This window comes from Uranotaenia lowii, chromosome 1 (genome assembly GCF_029784155.1).
Source record: "Uranotaenia lowii strain MFRU-FL chromosome 1, ASM2978415v1, whole genome shotgun sequence".
Taxonomy (NCBI): domain Eukaryota; kingdom Metazoa; phylum Arthropoda; class Insecta; order Diptera; family Culicidae; genus Uranotaenia; species Uranotaenia lowii.
The window spans coordinates 45,304,769-45,331,933 of record NC_073691.1 but is presented as its reverse complement, the minus strand read 5'-3'; the positions used below and the strand labels follow the sequence as shown (position 1 = coordinate 45,331,933).

General features: G+C 33.0%; 1 protein-coding gene across 3 annotated transcripts in view; it reads left to right on the top strand.

The window, feature by feature from the left end:
* The first annotated feature begins 1,302 nt into the window (after nt 1-1,302).
* LOC129749153 (metabotropic glutamate receptor 5-like) overlaps nt 1,303-27,165 on the top strand; it is a 154,211-nt gene continuing 128,348 nt past the window's right edge. Inside the window, exon 1 of one of the 3 annotated variants that reach the window (XM_055744050.1) lies at nt 1,303-1,407. The gene's annotated coding sequence lies outside the window, so the exon portion shown is untranslated. Of the gene's footprint in view, nt 1,408-1,427; nt 1,811-1,844; nt 1,976-27,165 lie in introns of those variants that run through there. The other 2 variants (XM_055744057.1, XM_055744068.1) reach the window with 2 other exon arrangements.

Sequence of the window (27,165 nt, the reverse complement as noted above, 5' to 3'; positions counted from 1 at the left end):
TTTCAAAACAAAAATATTTGAAATAAATCCAGATCCAATCAAATATTTTTGATTATCACCAGGCTTGTGTTTCTCTAATGACTCTGATTGTATTTAGAAATTTAATTTTGAACCAAGGATCAAAGTTATGAATCTATGATCTCCTTCAATTTGAATCTTTGATGAAATTTTGAAATTGATATTTAAACTTGATTATAAAATTTAAACTCGAACTAAATCGTAATACGAATTTTGAATTTTATTTACGAGTCTAAATTTTGTATTTAGAACCTAAATTCAAAATCTAAATTCAAAATCTGAATCCTAATTCTTATTGCAACACATCAGCCGATTTAGAATCATATTTTAGGCTTCCAAAAATCGTTCACGTTAATTTTTTTTTCGGAGGATTCTACAGACTAAATTCAAATAAGTGAGGATGGTTTTGGAAAACTGTCGTAAAATTGTGGCCTTGGGATGAGATTTCGAGGTTTTGGACTAAGTTCTGAATCGAGATTGTTACTCTTGACTAAATATAGATGTACATTAAAATTTGATCAATTTTTGGACCCTTAATGGGGGGGGGGGTGATTTTTTCGGATTTGCCAATGATAATTACAAGCATATAAATTAAGAAACATATACATTTTCGGAAACATGTATGGAAATCGCCAAACACATCAACTTAAAAGCTTGTTGTATTGATATTCATTTTTATGCACTTATACTCTTAGTTGTTAAAAATCATAAATTTTCTGCTTTATTTTGTGTTTAAAGGTTGATTTTTCTTAATTTCTAAAGGTGGCTCCAGAGAGTAAAGCATTCTGTTAAATAGTATTTTATTGACTTAAACTAGAGTTTCCAAACCTTTTTGACCTGTATGAGCTTTTTCAATTTTTAATCTCTAGAATTAGGAAAAAATCGGATTCTTGATTCAGATTTTGAGATAAAAAAAATGAAAAGTCATATTTCTTTCCACTTTTGATTTTTTTTATCTCGATTTCAAACTTGCCTAATGCTTTACCTCAACCGATATGGTTTCATTCACACTACTCACACAGCTCACTACCGGCAAAGTCAGTGGCTATGCCCTTTCCATTGCCATCCATCAGCTGGTAGGAGACCGACTGACTAACTTTCACCTTTCGGTTTGGGTGCAAGGGGGAATCCGGTGTAAAATTGTTGTCAGCTGCTCCCCAAGGAAGAACAAAAAAAAACGGAAACGACCTACCGAAAGACAGAAGAAAAAAAACACGACAACCACCCCGATCCAAAAACGGCGGTTAATCCTTTGCCACGCGGTTGCCGTGAATTCAGTCTGCCGCGAGACTCGATCCGGTGCGGACGCCTTTCTGGAAACCGGAAGTTTTAACGGAAGTTCAAGGGGTGACCCTCACAAATCAGGATAACCGGAGCCTGTTGAATGAGGTGAAAATTGAAAGTGTTTTAAGCTGCTTGGCAGATGACAAATGGATTAACCCAGGAAGTGGCCTGAAGTGTGCGTCTCTTTCGTGTCCAAAACAGCAGTTAGCTTCCGCGTGTCGGTTATTCCGGTGTTTATTTTTTTTTGTGGGCAGGACGACCATCCTTCACTTTTCGAGCCACGGCCTCTCAGTTGGGTTCATGGTGATGAGGCCTGACTTTTATGCTCGCCACACTTACGCCTCCAATGAAACCGGCGGAAAAAATATTGCGAAGGCGGAACGAGTCAAGTGGGAAATAAAGAAGAAGTGATTAGAACCATTTCCGGGGGATTTGTGCGATTGTGTGTCACTTTTAACCCATCCTTCCTTTTTTTGTTTGAGCTTAGGGAAATATTTGTGCGACGAATGTGAGTGAAAATGATTGTTTCCTTTTTTTTTTAGAGCTGTTGCTGTTTTTGTCCCAAAACACATCAGATCACAGCAGAAGTGCAAAACAAACAACGCAGCGCCGAAATGCCTAGTGAAGTGGATAATATTAATATTCCGGAAGAGATTTCTGGAGCTCAACACATGTGAATTTTTGTTTCGATTATTAGCATTCGGTACCACAAGCATCATTCGGGGAAATCTATTACGAGCACCATTAGAAGAGGGGATTCTTGAAACGTGCTTCGATATGGTTTTGTAAACAGAGCCTTGATGAACGTGGAACATATTTTTAGATAATTTGAATGTTTGTTTCTGCCTTCAAATGAAGAAAAGATATATTTCAAAAATGTATTAGTTATACAAATAAATTTAGAAAATGAAGACTATTTTTCGCAGGATTTAGCTTATTCAAAGAACACCATTAAGTAAAAAATTTGTATTAGAAATTGAGGGAATAGGATTACATTTTGACGGTGGCTCCAGAGAAGCTAACAGTAAACTTAAAGGATGTTTTACTGAAAAAAATCATATGTCTTTTACTCAATGTTCACATATACATTGATTTAAAAAAAACACCCAAAAATTGACCGCAAAAAAAGATTAGAGAATTTTTCCAACCCTGTAAACCTCTGGTATAAATCATAAATAGGGAAGAATGCCCTAAGTGGCAAATTCCTGGAAAAAAAAGCTTGGAATGTTTTTTAATGATGATTGATGAGTGATGAAAACAATTTAGATTTTAGACGATTGAGAGTTAGAAGAAAATAAAAGCGATATCCTTAATCTATAACTTCTATTTAGTGGCTCCAGAGATCATACAAATAAAAACATTTCAAGCGTGTTTTATATTAAAGTTAATTTTTCTTCACACCTCGTAATTTTTTTTTTTCAAGAAATCATTGGCCAGGTAGTATAAATACAAAAAAAAAACAAAGGAATTTGAAGCCAATAAACAATCTCATCACAAATGTGAAATTTTACCAATCTTTAAAATAAAATTATGCATATCGAATAAATATGTTCACGGAATTTCATTGATTCGTTTGATTTTACACAATGTAAAACACATTCAAAAAACAAAATCAAAAAACAAAAAAAAAAAATCAAAACTTCAGATTTCGACTTAATTTTCACTATAAATTGGAATTTTTTAAAAACACTAGAAAAATTATGAGACTATCCGACGTATTTTTGTTGTCATATTTAAGTTAAACGAAAAATAAGTGGCACCAGAGAGTGAATTCCAATTGAGCTTACAGATATAAGAAATTAAAAAATAACCATCGAACTTCTGAGGTCAAAATATGAAGAGATGATTAACGTCGGCTTTTGTGGTGCGGTTTTCTATCCATTCTAACCCCGTGCAATAAATGTGCAATTTCATTAAGTTTTACATTTTTTTTTTCAAATTGTTGCGGAAAAATTATTCTTAGGTTGCATAAGTTTAACGTTCTTTAATTCATATATCAATGTCTATAGTTGTAAAAGAGTTAATTTTTTACAAAAAAATGATTAAAAAAGTAAAGAATCGATTTTTTCCAAGAAGTTTGAAATCAATGAGCAAACTAAATTCAAAACTTCTAGGTATCAAGGCATATGGATTGTAAAATAAGTGAATAAAATGACTTGAGATCCTTCTCTTAATTCATATGTTTGATTTTTGAAATATTTATCGTAAATCAGTTCACTTTTAGATAGCTCAAATCGTTAATGTCGAATAAGCATATTCTCAACTTTTTGGAGACAAATTTGCGAATTGACTTAACTGCTATCCGATTCAATTTTTTCTGGGCAGAGCTTGTCGTAAATTAATGATGAAAAATCACTAAATACCAACGTGTTTACGATGATTATTGAAAATGTCTTAAAAGTCGATTTGGATTATCATTTCTTTTAAGATTTCATGGTGGCTGGGATTTTTCATTTCAATGGTTTTAAGAAAAGATCCTTGAGAGGAAAATTACCCTTAATTGAAGAGCCCTTTATTCCGAGATACCAGTTCTTTTAATGGGTTGATTCTCGGCTTTCAGTCTCAAGTTTTTTAGTAAAAACGACTTTATTTTTACATATCCAACGTTTCGATCCTTATAGGATCTTCATCAGGGACTAAAATTTATTACAAAATTAAGTTTACGTCTACAGAATCTAAGTGATTCTTACCGAAAAAGTTGTCGTTTTTTTGTCCGGTTTGATACGGCGTATCGTTTACTGCTGTCTGTTTCTGTTTCAAACTATTGTAAAATATGTTGGATTTTTTGTGTATGTTATAATTTTATGTGTGACTTACGGTTAAAAATTCTTTTCCAGGGCTATTGCTGATTTTTTGTAGGTTTTTGTAGCACTTTTTATGAACAAGGTACTTGCACTGTGTGTTTTATTCTATGTTGTTTTTTAATTTATGATGGCGGTGTACTTAAAGTGTCTGGTTGTTGGTTTGTGTTTTTTTGTTTTGGTTTCTTATTTCGTATTTAAAAAAATACGTCGACGATCTCTTCCTTGTCCTGCCGCCAACACAAGTGAACGAGATAAAAAACGTATTCAATGCGCAGCATGAAAATGTCCAGTTTACCGTCGAAATGGAAGAGAACGAATCTCTACCTTTTCTGGATATGTTGCTCCATAGGAACGAAGAGGGTAAGATTTTGTCTGATTGGTACATGAAACCAATTGCCTCTGGGAGATTTCTCAATTTCCACTCATTCCAACCGTTACACCAAAAAATGAATGTAGCAATAACGTTTGCGAACAGAGTAGCAACTTTCACATCCAAGTCAGACAAAACCACCACACGAAACATTATAATGAAACAACTTAAATTGAACGATTACCCCACCTCATTAATTAAAAGAGTGATCAACAGAACAACAGAAAAAATAATTGAACAAACAGCTATGGTAGAGAACGAAAATAAAATTTTCAAATCTCTCACGAACATCGATGGATTAACATCAAAAATAAATAAAACACTAAAAAAGGATTACACTCATATTAAAACAGCAACTAAACAGAAAAAAACCATTGGATCACTATTCCCTATGGTAAAGGATAAAACCCCACATGAAGATCACACAAACGTAGTATACAAAATCGAATGCAACGGGAATCCAGACACGAGCGAAGAAGAAAACAACGAACATAAATGCAACGCCTGCTACATAGGATGCACAATCGTTAAATTAAAACAACGAATGTCACAGCATAAAACGCAAACCAACGAGCTGAAACGACTATGGGAAAAAGGATACACAAACGAGGACTACGCAATCATCCAACTACGACAACAGACAGCATTAATAGAACACGAAGCAGCTATGCATCATCTGTTCGATATAGACAAAGTGAAAATTATCGACAGAGGTGACAATCAAGACAAACTAAATATGTTAGAAAGTTGTCACATAAAAACTACAAATTCTTCCATCAATATTAAAAAAGACACAGACATCATACACATTTCATACAACAACATATTTCAGTGTCTCGAAAAAATACGAAATAAGAAACCAAAACAAAAAAACACAAACCAACAACCAGACACTTTAAGTACACCGCCATCATAAATTAAAAAACAACATAGAATAAAACACACAGTGCAAGTACCTTGTTCATAAAAAGTGCTACAAAAACCTACAAAAAATCAGCAATAGCCCTGGAAAAGAATTTTTAACCGTAAGTCACACATAAAATTATAACATACACAAAAAATCCAACATATTTTACAATAGTTTGAAACAGAAACAGACAGCAGTAAACGATACGCCGTATCAAACCGGACAAAAAAACGACAACTTTTTCGGTAAGAATCACTTAGATTCTGTAGACGTAAACTTAATTTTGTAATAAATTTTAGTCCCTGATGAAGATCCTATAAGGATCGAAACGTTGGATATGTAAAAATAAAGTCGTTTTTACTAAAAAACTTGAGACTGAAAGCCGAGAATCAACCCATTAAAAGTAAACTAAACAGTCGCCCCAAAAAGAGAGATACCAGTTCGAAATTTTAATTTTGGCTCAAATTTTTCTTCATATTCGGTTTTAATCTCTGTATACATAAAACTATAAAAAAAATTACATTTTCAATCATTTGCTAGCTTTTATTTTGATCATCATTTCTGAGTCTCTTAGGTTAAAATTAATGTGAATAAGTTTTAGACTTACCTGTATTAGAAGAACTAATGTTTCTACTGAATTAAAAATTTCGAATTAAATTGATTGGGACTTACAAGTTATGTTTGTATGTCTGTTTTTTTAATTCTGAATTTTTAACCTTTTGTAGGATTCTTATTTTTAAAATTTCTATTCAATTGTTTTTTTACACCTTGTAGTTATCATTGATCTTATATTTTCGAAGAAAAAATCATATTCGGAGTAGGTTCGATGCGGTGGAACTGTCCATTGGTTTAAAAATTGAAATTTACCGAGAAATAATAATGCTACCAAAAATGCACAGTGAATAAGAGAGTTGATTCCAAAACCTAAGTAGAAAATACTTATGACCAGCGTGGCCAGATTTACGGATTTTCATTAAACCCACGGATCTACTGATCGATCCCTGATATCTACGGCTTTTTGGATATTTATACGTATTTTCAACAAAATTTCATTTCTTCAGTTTCCAAGATTCAAATTTGGATCGTATTTTGACGGGATCTCTTTCCCACAGTTTACTAATCTGAAACACATCTCACACTGTTTTAATAGCTTTTTCGTTATTTCTACTGGCACACTTTTACTTCATAAACAAACAAAATCGTCACCGTCACGTTCTGGTGATGTGGATGAATCAACATCGCCAAAAACTTCATTAGTCGAGTTGATCGACGATCTCCGTAAGTAGATGAGAAAACTAAAATTGAATGAATGGATTCTCATCTCAAAATAAACAATTATCCTGTTTCTCTGCAACATAGGCTTATGAACAGTCGAAAATGTTAGAAAAAAAAACAGAGGATTTGATTGAAACTGAGCAATACAAATACAAATCCATTCCTCGATTAACCGACAAAATCGGAAAATTTCTAAAAACAGACTAGTGTAACGGACTTATTTTGGACCGAAGGACCTGTTTTGGACCACCTTGACTAGCTGTCTTATAAAGCAACTAATCGTGAAATTTTTTTTTAACAAACTTACTTGAAGCTGGGGCACTTAATGTAATGCACTAATTTTTTCATAATTTGTTGCTTTATAAGACAGCTAGACAAGGTGGTCCAAAAAAGGGCCCCTAATCCAAAATAAGTCCGTTACTCTATTAATCTTTGAAGTAAGCCACGAAAACGATTTTAGATATCGCAAATTTTTACGAAAGTAAAAGAATCGCTACACAAGGACGATCTTTCGAACGTCGTTTACTCGCAATGACTGCGATTTACAATATATTGGGATGGCAACAAACACACTTAAGGAGAGAATTGGAGGACACAAATCGAATAAAAAGCACGAGAATAATTAATCATCATAATTTACTTCCGGTCTACGAACTTTAGAAATGTGTCACATCGCGAGGAATGGCAACACGGTCAATAAAAAGGAACAATCCTAAGCAAACCCTTTCATATCATCTAATCTTTAAAAAAATCCTAAGTACTGTAATTCATAATTTACTTCAGTTTTCACTTTTTGAAACTTTTTGAAACTTTTTAAAGTGTTCTATCCATCTCAACCAGATCAATAATAAGTTGAACAAATTCCAAGGAAGATTGAATGCAGGTAGAATGCTCAAATTATTCAAACCGACTTCAAAGACCTAAAAACCCGGAACGAAGCTCTAGAAGCAGAGGTTACTGATCTTCAACAAAAGCATTCAAACCTTAATTCTCAAGTATATAAACTAGAAAAAAACTTAGATAAAGTGAATAGAGATGCCGTCTCAAAGAACTGTATGATTTTTGGTCTACCTGTCGAAAAAAGTGAGAATACTCTAGAAAAAGTTGGTAAAATGTGCCGTTCTATTGGTTATGAATTGAATACCGAAAATGTTGAATATGCAGTCACACTGTATTCTTCAAAAAAAACCAAATGACCAATTAAAATTTCACTTAAAAACATCGCAATCAGGGAAGAAATTTTCAACAAAAAACGTAGTTATGGAAAACTTATCTCTACATCAGTGGATCCTTCACTGGTAGTTAATGGGAAAGCAACATACATTTCAATCCGTGATGAGTTAACCCCGTTAGCTATGGAAATATTAACCGAACTGCGGGAGTCCCAAGATCTATTGAATATGAAATATATTTGGCCCGGGAGGGGTGGGGCCATATTAGTGAAAAAATCTGAAGACTCCAAACCCATATCAATCAAATGCAAAATAGAACTCAAAAACTTTCTTAGTAAACATCTGACAAACCTTGACATTAATACCCCACTTGCTCAGAAGGACACACCTTCTCCTAAACGTAAGAAAAACTAAACATTTATGCTTCTTCTCTATGAATAATTGAAAAAAAAAAATCAATAAAAATGTATAACGAAATAAACAAATTTCACGATAACATCGAAGACTTTAATCGGAATAATGATAATAACAATAGTTACAATAATAATAATAATATAAATAATAATAACAATAATGATAATAATAATAATAACGATAATAATTATAATAACAATGTTATTGATAATAATAACGATGGTAATAATATAAATAATGATGGTTATAATATGAATAATGATAATAGTAATAATAATAATAATAATTATAATTATAATAATAATAATAATATAAATAATAACAATAAAAATAATAATAATAATAACTGTAATTATAAAAAAACAATTAGGATTTTACAATGGAATATATGCAGCATGAATAACTTAGAAAAATTCGACCATATTTTACAGTCAATTGAACATTTAAATATAACTATTGATGTAATAGTAATAAGTGAAACTTGGCTCACTGTAGATAACTGTCTTCTTTACACTATACCAGGCTTCACATCAATCTTTTCGTGCCGAGATCAGCCGTATGGGGGATTAGCTATGTTTGTTAGGAACGACTTAGATTTCAAAACGAAGTTAAATGTTACCTGTGATGGTTTTCATAGAATAAGTGTCGAAATATCTCATTGTGGTCAAATTGTCGAAGTTCATGGAATTTACAGACCACCTGCGTATCCGTTTAGTTCGTTGTGTGAACAAGTTGAATCTCTTCTTTCATCTGTGCCTGATAAACACTCGTGTCTTATTGTTGGCGACTTAAATGTCCCTGTAAATCTCGTTAATACAAATACTGTATGTAAATATAAAACCTTGTTGGAATCTTTTAGCTTTGCCTGTACAAATTGTTTCCCAACAAGGCCCAAAAGTCAAAACATTTTAGACCATGTTATTTGCAAAGTAAAAGATTTAGAACGAATAAAAAATGATACCATCTTTTCAGACGTAAGTGATCATTTGCAGATTCTCACGTCTTTTGAAATGTTACAAAAAAGACAAAAAACGGTCTTGACAAAAGAAATTACGGATCACGCTAAACTAAATGAATTATTCTCGAACTATCTTAGAACCTTTGTCCCAGGCAACGTGAACAGCGGCATCGAAGAAATCTCAACCACATACAATAACTTATTCAAACGGTGTACTAAAACAATATCGAAAAAAATAAACATAAAAGGTAGTTACTGTCCATGGATGTCGTATGACCTATGGATTTTAATAAACATGAAAAACAACTATTTGAAACGTGTTAAAAAACATCCCAATGATATTTACCTTAAAGAAATCCTTCAACATATAAATAAAAAACTATATCTTAAAAAGAGAACGTGTAAACGCTTGTACTATGAAAGACTACTCAATAATACAACACACTCTAAACTTTGGAAAAATATAAACCAACTTTTGGGGAGATCTAACAATTCTCCATCAATAAAACTTACCGAAGGTCCAAACCTTATAACTGACAAAAAAATGCTTGGTAACAAATTCAACAGTTTTTTCTCTTCAGTTGGATTGGACCTTGCCAAGGAAATACCAACTGAACCTGAGTTTGATGCTTTGTCCAATATAAACGAGGTAAGGAATTCAATCTTCCTTCAACCAACAGATGAAAATGAAGTAAAATTAGTAATACTGGGCCTCAAAAACAAAAAAAGTTGTGGACCGGATTGTTTCCCAACAAGTGTTATTAAAAATAACAACCAGCTTTTTTCACATATTCTTGCAAAGTTTTTCAACTCAATAATTGAAACAGGATGTTTTCCAGATTGCCTTAAAGTAGCGAAAGTAACTCCAATATTCAAATCAGGTGATTCAGAAGATGTCAACAACTATCGACCAATTTCTACGCTCAGTGTCTTCAGCAAAGTGTTCGAAAAATTACTAGTAAACAGAATCATGAGTTTTCTTAATTGTAATAATTATTTTATTTTATTTACATAGTATTCCGTCTCACGACATAACTTGACGAACATAATTCCTAAAATTCACTCGGTCCATGGCAACCGTTCTCCAATTCCTCGGGCACCCCACGTTCGCCAGATCACGCTCCACTTGGTCTAACCACCTCGCTCGTTGCGCCCCCGCTCGTCTTGTTTCTACCGGATTCGTAGCGAACACCTGTTTTGCAGGACAGTCGTCCGGCATTCTCACAACATGTCCCGCCCAGCGTATCCGGCCAGCCTTAACCACCTTCTTAAAACGAACACCTTCTGGATACTGGGTTCGCCGTAGAGTCGCGCGAGCTCGTGGATCATCCTTCGCCTCCACACTTCGTTCTCCTGTACGCCGCCAAAGATGGTTCTTAACACTCGTCGCTCGAATACCCCGAGTGTACGCAGGTCCTCCTCGAGCAATATCCATGTCTCGTGCCCGTAGAGAACAACCGGTCTAATAAGCGTCATATACAGGTTACACTTCGTGCGAGGGCAAAGTCTTCTCGACCGCAGTTGCTTGTGGAGTCCAATTGTAATAATATTTTATACAAAATGCAATACGGTTTCAGAGCAGGCTCAAGCACTCTTATAGCTATTTCTGAACTAGTTGACTCAATTATAACAGAGGTTGATTCTAAAAATATTGTCGGAGCTTTATTTTTGGACCTGAAAAAAGCGTTCGACACACTGAATCATGAAATATTATTAGAAAAATTAAACAGATACGGAATAAGGGGAAAAGCAAATGACATAATTCGAAGTTATTTGAACAACAGGAAACAATTTGTTGTGGTTGAAGGAATAGCAAGCGAATTCAGAAATATCAATATAGGGGTTCCACAGGGCAGTAACATAGGTCCTTTACTATTTCTTATTTACATTAACGACATTTGTAATCTTCCTCTTATTGGTACAGCACGGCTTTTTGCGGATGATACTGCTTTATTTTACACAGGAAAGTCTCCAAATACAATAATCGAAAACCTGGAACATGATTTGAGATTGCTATCTACATTTTTCAATAGCAATCTACTCTCTTTAAACTACGAAAAAACTAAATACATGTTATTCCATTCATCCAGGAAAGTAATATCACAACACAGGGATCCACATATGAATCAGTTTGCCATACAAGAGGTGAAAACCTTCAAATACCTAGGTATTCATTTAGATAGTACTCTTTCCTGGAGTTGTCATATACAACATTTAGAAAAAAGAATTTCTCCCCTCTGTGGTGTACTGTGGAGATTGAAGAACTTTGTGCCACAACATGTTCTTTTAAAATTCTATTATGCTTTCATTCACTCTTTATTTCATTATCTTATAACAGTCTGGGGACGAGTATCTCTTTCACACTTACATAAACTTCAAACTTTGCAAAATAGATGCTTGAAAAATATTTACAATCTTCCTTTGCTGCATCCAACTAGGCTTATTTATTCATCCAGAGTCCATAATATCTTACCCTTATCAGATCTTTGTGATCTCCAAACTATATTGTATGTCTTTGATAACCTGCATTCGTCAACTTCTATTCAAAACCTACGTTTCACAACGGGAATACGAACACATAATACTCGTCACTTAAATCATCTTCAACGCTGTCGATCCTCAACCTCCCTAGGACAAAAAAGGATATCGTTTATTGGACCAACAAAATATAATTCCCTACCTAATGAATTAAAAGAAATCAGTTCACGTTCCATTTTCAAAGTCAAATTGCTTCAAATATTTGAAGATAAATTAAGTCCGTAAAACAAGCCGAACAAAGCTAGCCTTTATAATTTTTGTAATTTTGTAGCGTTAATTATTGTAAAATTATAGTTATAACTTAATCTTTTAATTTAAATCTCTTAATTTTAGTATTACTTTTTATATAAATACTAGCTGACCCGGTGTGCTTTGCTACACCTTCAAAAAATTTTGAAACTTGTGGTACCTAGTTATTTAACTTGTTATTTATTTGCACAAAATTTTAAGTTCAATTTCAATATCATTACATTCTTTTTTCAAAATGAATTTGCAAATTTTTTATTTTGAAATCTTAATTATTTTTTTTAAATCCGTGTTTTAATCCTTTTTATGACTCTGAATTTCTTTGCTTAAAAAGCTTATAACTTATGAAAAAATATTTTTTTTATAAATATGAAACTTTGTCAAACTATCATGTGAGCATTTTCAGTAACAAAATAACATCATGGGACATTTATTTTACCTATTCGTTCTCGAATTATCATACGAATTGCCCCCATTCCTATATCCCTAATCGAAAGAAGGTGGGTCTCATAACATCAGAAAAACACTTCTTGTATACAAATACGATCCCACGTCATATATGGCCCCATTCTCGATAAGTTCTCGAGTTATTCAAAAAATTGGTGTCCCTCTCCCTACTGTATATCTCCCCTCTGGCAAAAGAAGGGGTTTTCAAACCATCGAAGAAACATTGCTTGTACTCAAATTTGCTCCCATGATAATTTAATTCTATTTTCTCGATAAGTTTTAGAAATATTAAACAAATTTTATCAATGCCCTCTTTTCCCTCTATATCGTTCCACTGATTTGTGGTAGTGATGCTAAACTACCGGAAAAAAAACATATCTTGAGCTCGAATACCCTCTCATGCCAAATTTGGTTTCGATTGATTTATAAGTTGTCGAGTTATGCTAAAAAAATTTGTATCGGAGCCGCTCTTCCTACCTATCCCCTACCTGGAAGAACAGGATCAAGATTGAACATTCCGTGTATTCAAATACACTCCTATGCCAAATTCTTCCCCAGTTGCTAAATTGAATGATTGTTCCATTTGTTAGATAAGTTTTTGGTTTATGCAAAACAATCATACATATATGAGCTTCCGTCTTCCCTAACTGCATTCTCAATTGAAGGAGAAAGAAGTCTCAAATAAGCTAATAACCATTTTACGTATTCATGCCAAAGCTTTCCCATGCCAAAGTTGTTTCCATTTGCTTGATTAGTTCTCGAGTAATGCGAATAATTGTAAAGGAGCCCCCCCCCCCTCCCCCTCTCCTTCATATCACCCCACTGGAAGGAGGCAGTAGTACCAAATATTCACATAAACCTTCCCTGTGCTCAAATACCCTCTCAACCCAAATTTCATTCCATATGCTTAGTAAGTTCCCGAGGGATGTAAAAATTATATGGGAGGACCCTCATCCCCTTAAGATTTTCCGACTTGAAGGACGAAAGGTTCTCAAAATATCATAAAAACATTTATCGTAATCATATACCTTCCCACGTCAAATTGGGTGCCATTTGCTCGATTATTTATCCAGTTATGCTAAAAATTGTAAAGGAGCACCCTCCCCCCCTTTCTATATCCTCACTGGAAGGAGGGAGGGGTACCAAATATTCATAGAACTGTTTATCGTACCCATATACCCTTCCTGGCAAAATTTGGTTTCATTTGCTCGAATAGTTTTCAAGCTATGCAATAAAAAAGTGGTTAAAGGCCCCCTCCCTTCTTCCTGTATCTCCAATGGAAGGAGGGAGGGGTTTGAAATAGTCATAGAACCATTTTTCGTATTCCACTACCCTCCTATGCCAAATTTTGTTCCATTAGCTTGATTAGTTTTCGAGTTATATTAAAAATTGTAAGGTAGCCCCCCTCCCCCCTTCCTATCATCCCACTGAGAAGAGGGAGGGGTACCAAATATTCATAGAAATATTCCTCGTTCCCAAATATCACCCCATGCCAAATTTGATACCATTTGCTTGATGGGTTCTCGACTTATGCAAAAAATTGTCTTTTGTTTGGGAGGCCCCTCCCTCCCTTCATGAGAGAGGGAGGGGTCTCAAACCATAATAGGAACCTTCCCCTGCCTCCAATACCCCCACCTGCCAAGTTTCACGCAAATCGGTTCAGTAGTTTCCGAGTCTATAGGGAACAGACAGACAGACAGACAGACAGAAATTCATCTATTAGGGTAAATGATCTTGAGCGGAACTAGTCGAAATCTGATCTTGAGCGGAACCATTTACTTTTCCTAAGATATAGGCAATGATTATTTATGAATCTTACCGAAATGTTGAAAAAACACTTTTTCAAGATCTTTTCATACAAACTTTGTCATTTTTGCTAAAATTAATCAAATGAAATAATGTTATTAAAAGCTTTTAAAAAATACTCATTTCTGGTGCAATTTTCACATTTCTGTACTGACTTTGAACGTCATTTTTTGTAACCCTTGGCCGTTATAAATTGATTCTTAATGACTAAAATGGTAGAAAAATTCTTAAAAAAGCATTATCCGGGTTTTTGTAACAAGTTTTCCATCAAAATATCAATTAATCGCTTAGTTTTTAAAAGTAAAATATGATCTTGAGTGGAACCATCTCTGATCTTGAGCGGAACTACTAGCTTCCAAAATAAACCGCTAGGTGCGCTGCCTTATGCCTTATATCTCACACGCAAGTTTTACCCCTGAATGTAAGCAACACCTTTTTATTTTTCTTATAAAATCAGCTTTAGGAACAGAAAAGATATGAAATTAAGTTCGAATAAAACTAAAGATTACTTTAATTGGTGTCACAGCGTAAAAACCAGGCACTCAAAATGTTTAATTTTTTGGGGTACAATAAATGTTTTTCGATTCTTTCTTTCAGAGGGACGACGGTCAGGTGGAGGAAGGCTTTCATACATATTTTTTGGCATAGTTTGAGAACTTATGAAGCCAATAAAGTAAAGTCATTATTCCAGAATAAGAATCAATCTTCATTGCCATTACTTTTCGATCTTAAGAAAGCAGCTTTCGTTCAATGAGGTTGTTCTTGTCGTTGAAATTCCAATTGAAAACGATACACCAATAGACAGAAATTCAAATTATTTTTAACACATATTCCTTCAGTTCTAAAATGTGTTGCAAAGCACACCTGGTTAGATATTTTATAATACTTAACGATTCAGTTGGTGGCCTGGAATTGAAAACCTATCCGATTCCCTACTTTTTTATGTTTAGACTTGAGCTGGAATTCATGGAAATCGGTTTGGGAAATAAGTGTTTTATCTATTGAGCTAAATGCGTAATGTTTCCATATTTTTTAAATATAAATAAATTTTATCGTGATTCACAAGAAACTGGAATTTATTATAAACTTTATTCTATGAATAAGTTCTTTAGAGCAAGAATGCTGAAATCAAAAAAAAATCTGTAATTTCACAGAATTATGAGCAAATTTTTATCACAAAATCTGTGCCACTGAACACAGAAATTTGAAATATTCACAGATTTCACAGGAATTAGCATCACAGAAATTCATCATTGAATTTTGGGATAAAAGTACAAAAAATCAGATTTTTTTACAGTTTTGTTTGCAAAATCTGTAATTTAATGCATCTTCTTTTGTACTACTGACTTTGTCGTAACCTTCAAAAGTTGTTCGGGGCAATATTACCCTAAACACGTACATTTAAATAATCATTCAAATATACTAACGAACCTAATTTTTGAGATAAAATAACATAAATTTGAGTCAAGAGAATCTATTCTTTCAAAATAAGATACAGTGAATCAAAGTGAAAATTGATTTTTTAAAGTAAGAAATAAATTTGAACGGATATTTTGAAAACAACTTTGAAAGGCTAATTTTTTGTCATTTACGTAAAAACATCAATTTTTTAACTTAAATATCTCTGAAGATGAAATTTAATTGAAGTTTTCACAGTTACACAAAGATTTGTAATGATAGCTATTAAAGATGTGTTGACAGTACAAAATGGTTCCGCTCAAGATCAGCATGGTTCCGCTCAAGATCAGAATTCTTTCTCCAGTGAAACAGCTCTAGATTTATCAGGGTTTACTCTAAAATATTCTAAAAATCATCATAAGGAAGCAGAAACCAAGATCTATCCGCTGAACTAATAAAAATTTCGTTCGGATGTAACCCCTATCCATACCGCTTGGTCAACTGTTCCGAGTTGCGTCGGATTGAGCCAATTGGTTCCGCTCAAGATCATTTACCCTATATAAAATTCTCTTGTAACGGTGTTTGTAGTACTACTCCTCCGAAACTACCCAAACGATTCAAATGAAATTATTTTTAGAATATTCTGTAGGCATGCGAATCGGTTTATATCGAATAAAAATAACAAAAAGTCGCATTAATTATCCGTAATAATTAAATTTGTAAAAATTTGAATGAAATTAAAGTCATGGCATCCATTTTTTCGAGATTTTTTTTTTCTTTGGGCGGTTTGTTTTTCGTCTCCAAGATCGAGGCGTCGCGAATCAACGTCGCGAGAGGATAGTAACCATGGCACAGCATACTGATCAGTGAGAATATTTTGGCGCGTATTTCTCAACCAAGCATATTTCCAATGCATGTGGTGGCGATATGATACCTTGATGTGATTTTTTCTTCTTCTTCATTCCTGGCTCATTTCTACAGCACATGGTCATGAATGACGCCTCGATGTGACTCAGATTGACATTTTGCCGATCGAATAAAACAAATAAATATTGTTTTGCCGAAATCTGAAATTGAAAAGCCAGGCACCCATTTCTAGAAATTTTCTTTTCTTTGAGGGGTTTGTTTTTCGTTTCCATGGGCGAGGCGTCGTTTGCAAACGTCGCGTCGTTGCAAGATAATAGTAACCAAAGCATACTGTTCATTGATCGCTGGAAAAATTCAAAAAAAATAAGGCGCCTGTTTCTTATGCACGTGGGGGCGATATGCAACCTAGATGTGTTTTTTTTTCTTGCTTATTTGTACACAGCACATGGTGTTAAATGACGCCTAGATGTGACACGGAGTGATATTTATATTGTCGATCGAATCAAAACCATATAAACGATTTCAAATATTAAAACCATTTTAAATTCGTGTTAATTTAAGTAGTCAATTGTTGTCCAAAAAATATGAATTTGGTAACGATAAATATTAAATAATGACACTTTGCGGACGTTTGAAAATAAGAAATTGGGAAGCTTTACATTCAATTTCGTATAATCCAATACGCCTAGAACGCTAGACACATTAACTGAACAAGAGTTTGTTCTTTGAAAAAGATTAGATAGGATTGCAGTTTTTAAAGGCCGAATGAACTTTTTGATTTTTTGCAAACGTAAGTTGAAGTTATCAATAAATTAATCTACTTTTTAATAACAAAAAGTGAGGATATGCATTTTCCGGAAGAATTTTCAATTAAAAAAGTAAACTAGAGCAAGTGCAAACTTTCAGCTTTTATAAAAAATGTATACATTATTTCTTCATCTAAAAATTATTGAGCCCAAAAAAACAATCTGATTTAATCGGATTAAACAAAATAATCAAATCATTTTTTTTTTAATCATTCATAAAAAAAACTGTTTACACGATGACTGTTTGTTAACACACAATTTAAGAACGAACTTAACATGAAAAGTATGTTTTTGTTTTACATATTTTGGCTACATAGAAGAGACTTTTGATTCACTTTTTTGTTGAAAAGTTTTTTTGTGATTGATATTCCAGGGGCAGCAGATTTTTATGATGAACTTTTAATATGACCTGAAAGTGTTAAAAGTAATATTAATTCCTGTAATTTCTTAGGTGGAATAAGTGAAAATGGGCCATTTACCAATGAAACATCTACAATTCAAGAATTTTATCTTCAAAATGGCCTGAAAGGATATCCTGAGTGTTGAATCTGAAGCGGATATTCAAAATTATTATAAAGGTCTTTGTAAATCAAGGTCTTTTGGTTGAACAGCATCCAGTGAAATTGAAGTACCAAGCATTAATTTACTCCGGAGAAAAACTTAGGATATATCAATGAAAGTTGATAAAACAGACAAACAGGAACAAGTATTAAATTCATTTTTAAGTCTTTTCACTGACGCATCTGAAAAGACCTATGTGTTTTCACTTGCCCCAATAAATAGGACAAATTTATACTTCGATATTTCTTTTTGTCAACATAACTAATATTTTTTTTGAAAATATTATTTCTTTCAGAAAATATAAAAGTTGAACTGTGGTGATATTCGTTTGCATTTGCCCCGGTGTTTAATTTTTGAAACGAACTCATGAAACCATCGAAGCCTGAACAGATTATTTCATTTCTATCTATTAAATTAAAAAAATGGGTTAAAGTTCAAAGAAATTAATTTGCTTAAATAAAAAAAGGAATTTGCAGTATCCAGAATCGTCAGATTTAATGCCATGACAAGTGCTGTTTGGGAACATTTTAAGTTGAAATGTGTAAAGTCTATAACTTAAGTATCATGCGAAACTGTTTGAATATGATTTTGGTAAAAATATGGATTTTAATTCAAACTGCTCCGAAGCATGAGAATGGTGAATAAAAAGCTGTTTGAAAATGGTTGGTAAATAATCTTTTCTTATGTGTTTCATTTCTACAGCTCTGAAAAATACACTTTCCAAAGCTAATTGGGAGCTGAAAGCGGGGGCAAAATATTTGACAAATACTCCAAAAATTTTCCCGAAAATCCCGATAAATTCTATTTTTAAAAAGATTCATATGCAATATATTCCAATAAATGAGAAACTTTTTATTTCGGTTTAATCCTTTATGTGAACTTGAACAAAACGGAATAAATCTACTACATGGAATAAAGCAAATGAAACATACATATTTTCAACATATAGTTAATTACGGAACAAGTTACAAAAATTGGATTTTAAAAGACCCGTTGAGTTTAAATTCTTTGGTTTAATTTTGATAGAATTAAGCTGGACGATTCGAGTAAAGGGAAAGAAGGGAAATGTAAAGAAAACTAGAACAAATGGAAAATGGACGCCAAGTTGAACATGGTAAGACGAAGTTTACCGGGTCTGCTAGTTTTTATATATATAGATTTAAAATTTTCTTAAAAATGAATCTCTTTAAAGGAAATCTCTTTCCATTGAGATTCAAAGTATAAATTAGTTTAACTTATATCGCCACATATCCTCGCATTAAACTAAAAAAAAAAAATTTAAAGTTTTGAATATTTTTATTATTCAACGCAAAAAACTGGACCTAAATTTCTTTATTAAATAGTTAAGCAGATTCAAAAAACTTTTTTTAACACGAGAAATTTCAGTCAGTAATGTACACCATATATTGTTACACCTTTTTGAAACTCCTTATTTAATTATGTCATATAAGTAGTCTTCTTGAAAAAGCCATAATAAATGTTGAAAACGTCCAATGAAGTAGCAAAAAAAATTTTTAAGATGTTTTTTAACCTGAAATCGTAGAAAATCCATTTATTCATTACCCAACCAGTCGATAGATTTTTGTTTAGCCTTTTATAACTCGTTTCCATATGCTGGAAAATGATTGTTTTGCATCACGCATTTGATAATTTTAAAATTTCATCCATCCAAACATTAATTTTAAAGATTTCAGTTAGTAGATTTTTTTCGTAGTATTTTTACCCCTAAATGTATGCAATACCCTAATGCTTTTTCTTTGAAAACATTTTTGCCAGAAAAAATGTAAAATTTAATTTGAACAAAACCAAAAACTTCTGAAATTGGTGTTCATGTGTCATAACATCACAAATATATAAAAAACTATAATTTCTCGAACGCTTTCATTTGATTTTTCATTAAAACAAAGTTTGTTGCAACTTACCCCTTTTTCTTTGCAGGGTGGATTAATTTTTCGGACTACGTCAGTTTGATGTCCCATCATCCTTAAAACTTTTGAAGTACAAGCGGTTCCATTTTCGTGGACATTAAGTTTTAAGAAGCCATTGAAGTTGAAAAGTGTTGCATGATGCCTCAGTTGACAGTACTCATCAAAAATCAAGATAAAAACTTGAAAAAGCATTTCTTTTCATCAAAATTTATTAGCAAATTCTAATTTGTATTTAAGGCTTTCAAAAAACTTTTCATGATTTTTTTTTTGTAAAATTTGCTGAAAAAATTTCGTTTTGTATGGTTCAATAAAAAAAAAAAAACAAAATAAATCTGTTTTTCTAGTTTGATTTGAGAATGAGAAGGAGAAGAAACCCAGGAAACCGGGCCGAACCGGACTTGTCCTAAATTTTAAGTTAAATATCTGGACAAACTCGGATAAAACCAGTCAAACCGACATCTTAGCCTATAAAAAGTTATAAAATTTATAATTCCGCCGGACGCTATCGAATTTTCTGGCATGCCTCTTGTTAACACTTATTTTTAAATACCTTTCGAGATCCAATAACCCATTGGTAGTTTTATAACATGAACTAAACATTTTACTTGAAAAAAACCTCACATGGCCTTGATTCGGAGTTAATCATTATCTATTTGTTTAATATTGAATTTGAATTTGATGTTTTTCTAAAATCAGATGTGAAAATAAAATTGAAGAGAACTGGAATAGGTACTTGATCCCCTTTTCTTATTTTTATCATATATTTTTAAAAACATTTAGCAACTCGATGTCTTTTGCATTTCCTGACAGCGTGCAATTTCAAGTTTATATGCTACAAAAGTTGGAACGATACATGAACCCGTAGATGAACTAGAAGCATTTTCGTGGAAGTAAAAAAAGCGATATTTTTGAAGTTAAGGTAGACTTGAGGCCCAAGTCCTTGAAAAAAATCAAACAAAATTACAAAAAAGAATGTCAATAACCTATTTTGGTCATGTTTTTTCTCATTTCACAATTTATAAATGTCAAAATAAGATAATTCCAGAACTATGTCTCAACCATAGTGGTATTGCATACTTTATGGCGCTATTTTCTGAATTTAACAGAAATTCAATTTTCTTAGTACTTTTTGCCAGACAACTATTAAATAAATATCAGTTATTGGATAAATAATCACAATCTTGTAATCAGCAACGGTCAAGATCTATTTAGAAGAAGAAAAAAAACCTTTTTGGACTCTAGAGATCAATTGAACCTATAATGAACTCTATAGAAAACTTTATCTGAAAAATGTTAAGAGTTTACCATTGTTTTGAAAATAGGGTAATATGAACATATTACACTCTAACGATTTAGGTATTGTAATATATATTTTTGTTATAATTTCATGTCTGAAACATTTTGAATTGATAAAAAAAGCTCTTCAAGTCGTATTTTGAGAAATTTTTCAAACAAAGTTCAATGACTGTAAAAATTATTTTGTTCAAATTCTATGATCTTTTAGCATAATTGTTTTGCTCTATTTAGCACATTTTTCTAGAACATATGATCCTTGTAAGTCATTCCAGTTTCGAGATATAGCTAAGGAATCAAGTATCCCCAGATATCAAGTATCCTCATTCTCCCCTTCTGATTCGTCTGTTTTTCGATATATTTTTGCAAAACATTGAATTTTAAACACAAATGATAGAATTTTTTTTTAATTTTAATTTTGCTTTTGAAAAGCTTCTCTGATTTAAAGATATCTGGAAATATTTTCCTTAAGTTTTTTTTGTTCAACAACGCTTCAGAATGGCCGTATAGAAGATTTATCGTGTATCTTGGATCGATCTTGTTTCCGTTCCGGTGCGTGAGCTTGTTTTGACTAATGGTTTGCGCACGAAGAAAAGTGTGGGGCAGCAGCACGTGTTCGCAATAAATACCAACGAACACACAAAAAAAAACTCGATCAGCTGAATACTCAACGACAGCTGAATGAGTCTGTATCAATGAGATCAACTTTTCATTCTATCTTCGATTTTACGAAATCAAAAATGCTATGCATTAAGAGTGGAATCGAAAGTTTTGCACGTGATTGAACGAATTTTTTATTTTAATTTGGAGAATTTTCGAATACTTAAGAGCACTTAAAGTTTAAAGCTGAGTGACGAATGTTTTTTGTCTGATTAGTAATTCCGCAAATTGAATCGCATTTTTATTGACTAAATCTGGTTTCGTTCTAGTAAAAGGTGGCTCCAGAGAGTGGTACGTGGAAAAATTACCATAATCAAGCCAATAGGTGGAACAATGTAGTCTTTGTTTTGACCACTGCACTTTCCCAAATTTTTCAGCCATTAATCTGATTCAAGAACGTGTGAGACTTACCGCACTATTGATTTATTACGTTTGCCTGTTTTCGGGAGCTAAACATCCATGTTTCGGTTTTAGCTGAAGCCGCGCATGAATTAGTTTCGATCACAAGCTTGCGCCTGGACGTTTTGAGGGAACAAAATACGGAGGAGCGCGTGCTGAATCGTTAAATTGGCACAGAAAATGTTAGTTTAAATAAGGCGAAAATTTAACAGCGCCCCGCATTTTAGTTGTTAAATTAGGAATAAAATTTGTTTCAGGTTTCATAATTCAAATAGATGAAATTTAATAATTTAAAGAATTTTCATCTTGCTTAATGAACCCAAAATTTTTGATTATTTTTATTTGACTTACTTATGTGCATACCAAAAAAAATTGTTATTGCTGATAAAGCAAACAGGTATCTTATCACCAGCTCAGTTCGATATACGATGAACAAATTATTGCGGAATATTTCCGTCATCTATGGTAGGCGAACGCAGTATTGCCAAATTTCATCCTTCAGGTTACGTCTCCTTTTCCGAGATTTGATAAGAAAAAAAAAGGAAGTTCCTCTCTCTCTTCAAAAAGTTTATAGTCAAACCTGTAGCTTCCGTTTTGTTTCTAAACCAAAATAATATTCATTAGTCTCTATTGGGACTTTTTTTTCCAGAAAGACTCCCGATGCAGATATCACCGCGATGTCCCACCGATATTTTGTGACAAAGTAACTACCTCGTTGTAATGATGTCATAAAGTGAAGGGCGGCTTCATTGATGCCTTTTATCTGTTTGTTTTTATCCCTTTAGGTACAGGTAAGCATCATTAATAACTGACATTCCTGCAAACAAATAGATTTTTTCTCCTCAATATTGGTTTTCGAAGCACATGGCTTTGTGCTTCAGTCTGGAGGAAAAATATCATCCCTGAACCAAAGCTTTTATAAGATTTTTTCGCCCTTTTTCCGGTTAATACAAACAAAAATAATTGCGTAGGTATTTAATACGATTGACTCCGGTAGCTTTATGAACAACCGGAACTCCCAAGTGATACGGGAAATTTTCCGATCTAAATACAAGGACAAGTCCATCTAATTAACCGAATTTTGGCGCGTTTTTTGACGAGTGACTGACTGACTGACCGACTGCCCGGACCCGGTGCGTGACCCCGTAGCGCGTGAGAGCAATCGCCCGGACAAGAAAACATGCAAAGTGGTCGTAAAAATCTCACCGGAAAAGCGTGACCAGAAAATTAACCGAAGGTGTGGCCATTTTGGAAGGGGGCGTTAACAGAAATGTGTTTTTTTTGCTATCTCATCGATCGACAAACGATGACGACAATTTTGCAACTAACAATTTTGGTCAAAACAGGTGTCGAGAGATCGTAGTTTTTTCTACCATCTCTTGCTATGTCGTGTTTTTGAAAATAAGACAGGTTCTAGTGCTTCCGTGTTCTAATTTGTGGTCAATACTCTTGAGTTGATTGATATTAAAGTTTAAGAGTTTGTTGAGAAAACATAACAAAAACATCAGCTGTTCAATCATCAGTCTCTTAAAACAAACCCAAATTTTATCTACACATAAATCCCAATCAAAACGACAAATTCGATTGTCGTGCCGCCGAATTTCAAACACCAACTGCAAATTAGAAACATGAGGCGCATCCATCCATATGTTACCAGTTATACCATACGACATATGCAAAACATGTAGGTTCGTATCGTACATAAAAATGTACTTCCGGTAGCTTCCGTTGGCTTCCGGCAGCAGCTCCTACCCCATTTATTTAGGCCATTATAGCCCGGAAAACATTGAGCTGCACTTGGTGGCTTGGTTATTTTTCGAGTTTTTATGGTCCGAACGAAATGGCTGGTTGGCTTGTCGGGTGCCAAGTGTGCAACCGATCCCTTTGACAGACAGCTCTCGTGGCTGCAGGATAAATGGATCTGTGAATCGAGGTTGTACGATTGCAGTTTTTTAGAGGTATGGGAGGACTTTTTCAAACCAAGTTCAGTCTATGTGTCTGTGGCAGAAACTTCAGCTTCAGAGTCTGGTTTTTCTGTACCTTTAAGTATACTGTTCAGTTCAGTTTCATTAAAAAAACCCGATTTAATACACTTATCAGTGGATTGGAGGCTTTCTTACAGAGTGTCAATTATCTTTGGAAATAAATGACACAATAATGGATTCCTTATTTCTGAATTATTTATTATTAATCTATAAAAAAGATTATGATTAAAGAAAATCGATAGCAAAAATTACTAAACTCAATATAAAAAACCCGATTTAATACACTTGACAGTGGATTGTAGCCTTTCTTACAGTCTGTAAATTATATTTGGGTACATATAAAACAAAATGAATTATGAATTATGATTAATGAATTTCATACGCAATAAATCCAAAATGAATTTAGGAAATAAAGATTCAAAGTTTTTATTAGGATAAAAGTATTTTTAATATAATCATAAATTTCATATAAATAACCTTATTTGCAACTAATTGGAGATTTTTGAATAACTAGATTCTGGAATATCATGTATGATTCCGTTTCTAAGACATTATAACCTAACTCGATTTACTCCTTTTGGAGTTACAGCATATGATATCTTCAAAATGGAAGGGGTATAAAAATTAAGAATACAATTTAAAAAAAGATACCTGACCATGTATTTCAAATAATTCAACCTCTCAAGTAGAGGAAACAAATACATAGATAAAACTATTGGATAAAATTTCAATTGCTAGAGTAAAATACGATACCAAAATGTAGAAAATCGGTAGAATAAATTTTGAAAATTAATAATATTGAAAATTTTGAAAGCGTAGTATTTTGAATTTTGTTATTTTGAGATTTTTATTCTGTTTTGTTGATTTTGTCTATTTCGTTAATTTTGTTAATTTGGTCATTTTTTCCATTTTATCAATAATGTCAATTTTATCAATTTTCATGATTTTGTCAGCATTGTTAGTTAGTAAATTTTGTCAATTTAACCAATTTTCTAGATTTTGTCAATTTTGTCGATTTTAACAATTTTTATGATTTTGTCAACTTTTTCTAATTTGAAAATTATGTCAATTTTTTCAAATTTGTCAATCTTGTCAATTTTGTCAGCTTTGTCAATTAAGTGCATTTTGTCGATTTTGTCATTGTCAATTTGGCCAATTTTCTCAATTTTCTTCGATTTTGTCAAGTTGGTCAATTTTGTCAATTTGTCAATCTTGTCAATTTTGTCAATTTGGTCAATTGGGTCAATTTTGTAAATTTCGCCAGTCAATTTTGTCAATTTTTTGAATAAAGTGAATTTTGTCGATTTTGTCTGTGTCAATTTTGTGAATTTTGACAATTTGGTCGTTTTGGTCAATTTTGTCGATTTATGTCAGTTTTATCAATCTTGTCAATTTTGTCAATTCAGTGAATTTTGTCGATTTTTTCATCGTCAATTTTGTCAACTCTGCCAATTTTCTCGATTTTGTCAATTTTATAAATATTATCAATTGTTATGATTTTTTCAGCTAAGTGAATTTTGCCAAATCAATGAATTAAGCCAAGTTTGTCAATTTGGTCGACTTGGTCAATTTGGTCAATTTTGTCAATTTTGTCGATTTTTGTCAGTTTTATCAATCTTGTCAATTTTGTCAATTTAGTGAATTTTTTCGACTTTGTCATCGTTAATTTAGTCATTTTTTTTCAATTTTGTCAGTTTTATCAATCTTGTCAATTTTGTCAATTTAGTGAATTTTGTCGATTTTGTCATCTCTTTTGTCAATTTTGTTGATTTTGTTAACTTTTTTCAATTTTGTCAATTTTGTCAATTTTGTCAGTTTTGTTAATTTTGTCAATTTTGTCAATTTTGTCAATTTTTTCAATTTTGTCAATTTTGTCAATTTTTTCAATTTTGTTAATTTTGTCAGTCTTATCAATCTTGTCAATTCAGTGAATTTTATCTGCCAATTTCTCGATTTTGTCAATTTTATATATTTCATCAATTCTATGATTTTTTCAACTAAGTGAATTTGGTCAAATCAATGAATTATGTCAAGTTTGTCAATTTCGTCAATTTTGTCAAATTGGTCTATTTAGTCATTTTTTTTTTCAATTTTGTCGATTTTGTCATTTTTGTATTTGGTCAACCTGGCGAAAAGGTTTTTTTTCTGTTTCTTCAACTTTGTCAATAATGATAATTAGCTTTTTAGCTTTATATGCATGTTCCAAAAAAAATCCCAAATGCTTCAAACTCTACTATGGAGGGCTTGGTGGCGCTACTGTTTGGTTGTCATCTTCCATTGGCTTCAGCAAGTGAAAGTTCAGATTGACCTCCAAGCCGTCATCGTTTTTCTCTAGACACCAACCCCAACAACAACAACGCAACGTTAGATCTGAAGAGAGGAAGAGAAAAGGGAACAAAAAAACAAGCCCGAGAGCTTAAAGCTCGAGAGCATTTGTCTTATTGGATTCAATTTGCTTCCACGGGCGAAATACTCTCCTGTCGTTGCTGCTTAAGAAAAAGCTTCGTAAGCACGAACGGCATGTGAGAAGATGAGAGGACATACATCGTCCGCGTACCCGTGTTGTTTTCCCCTTCTCAGAGCAATCTGTGCCTGAATATAATGTTGGGCGAAGTTACTATCGCTTCCGTACCATGCAGTGTGGGCATGACGTACTCATCAACGACTTCATCAATTTTGGGGTCGTACCCCTTGGTGAAAACCATTTTTAAGTTTCATAATTCGGGGCTTCGGTTCCGAAATTTTTGAAATGGATCGGTTTCAAACTGATCCATAAAAATGAAAAAAAAAATAACCATTGGTCGGGAAAATTTTAACTGTTATTTTCCTCCCATACGGTTTCTGTCAGGATGACATCAAGACCTTAGAGGGAGTGAATTCTATCTGTTCTCCCTTCCACACATCGACAGGTCCATACTGATAGCAAGCGCGTATCTATGACGTTACGTATAATTTGACGTCATACATACGATAATCTTGATTTTAGTGATTGCTGGTTGTGGCTAGCCAGCCATATTGACACGTTTTTT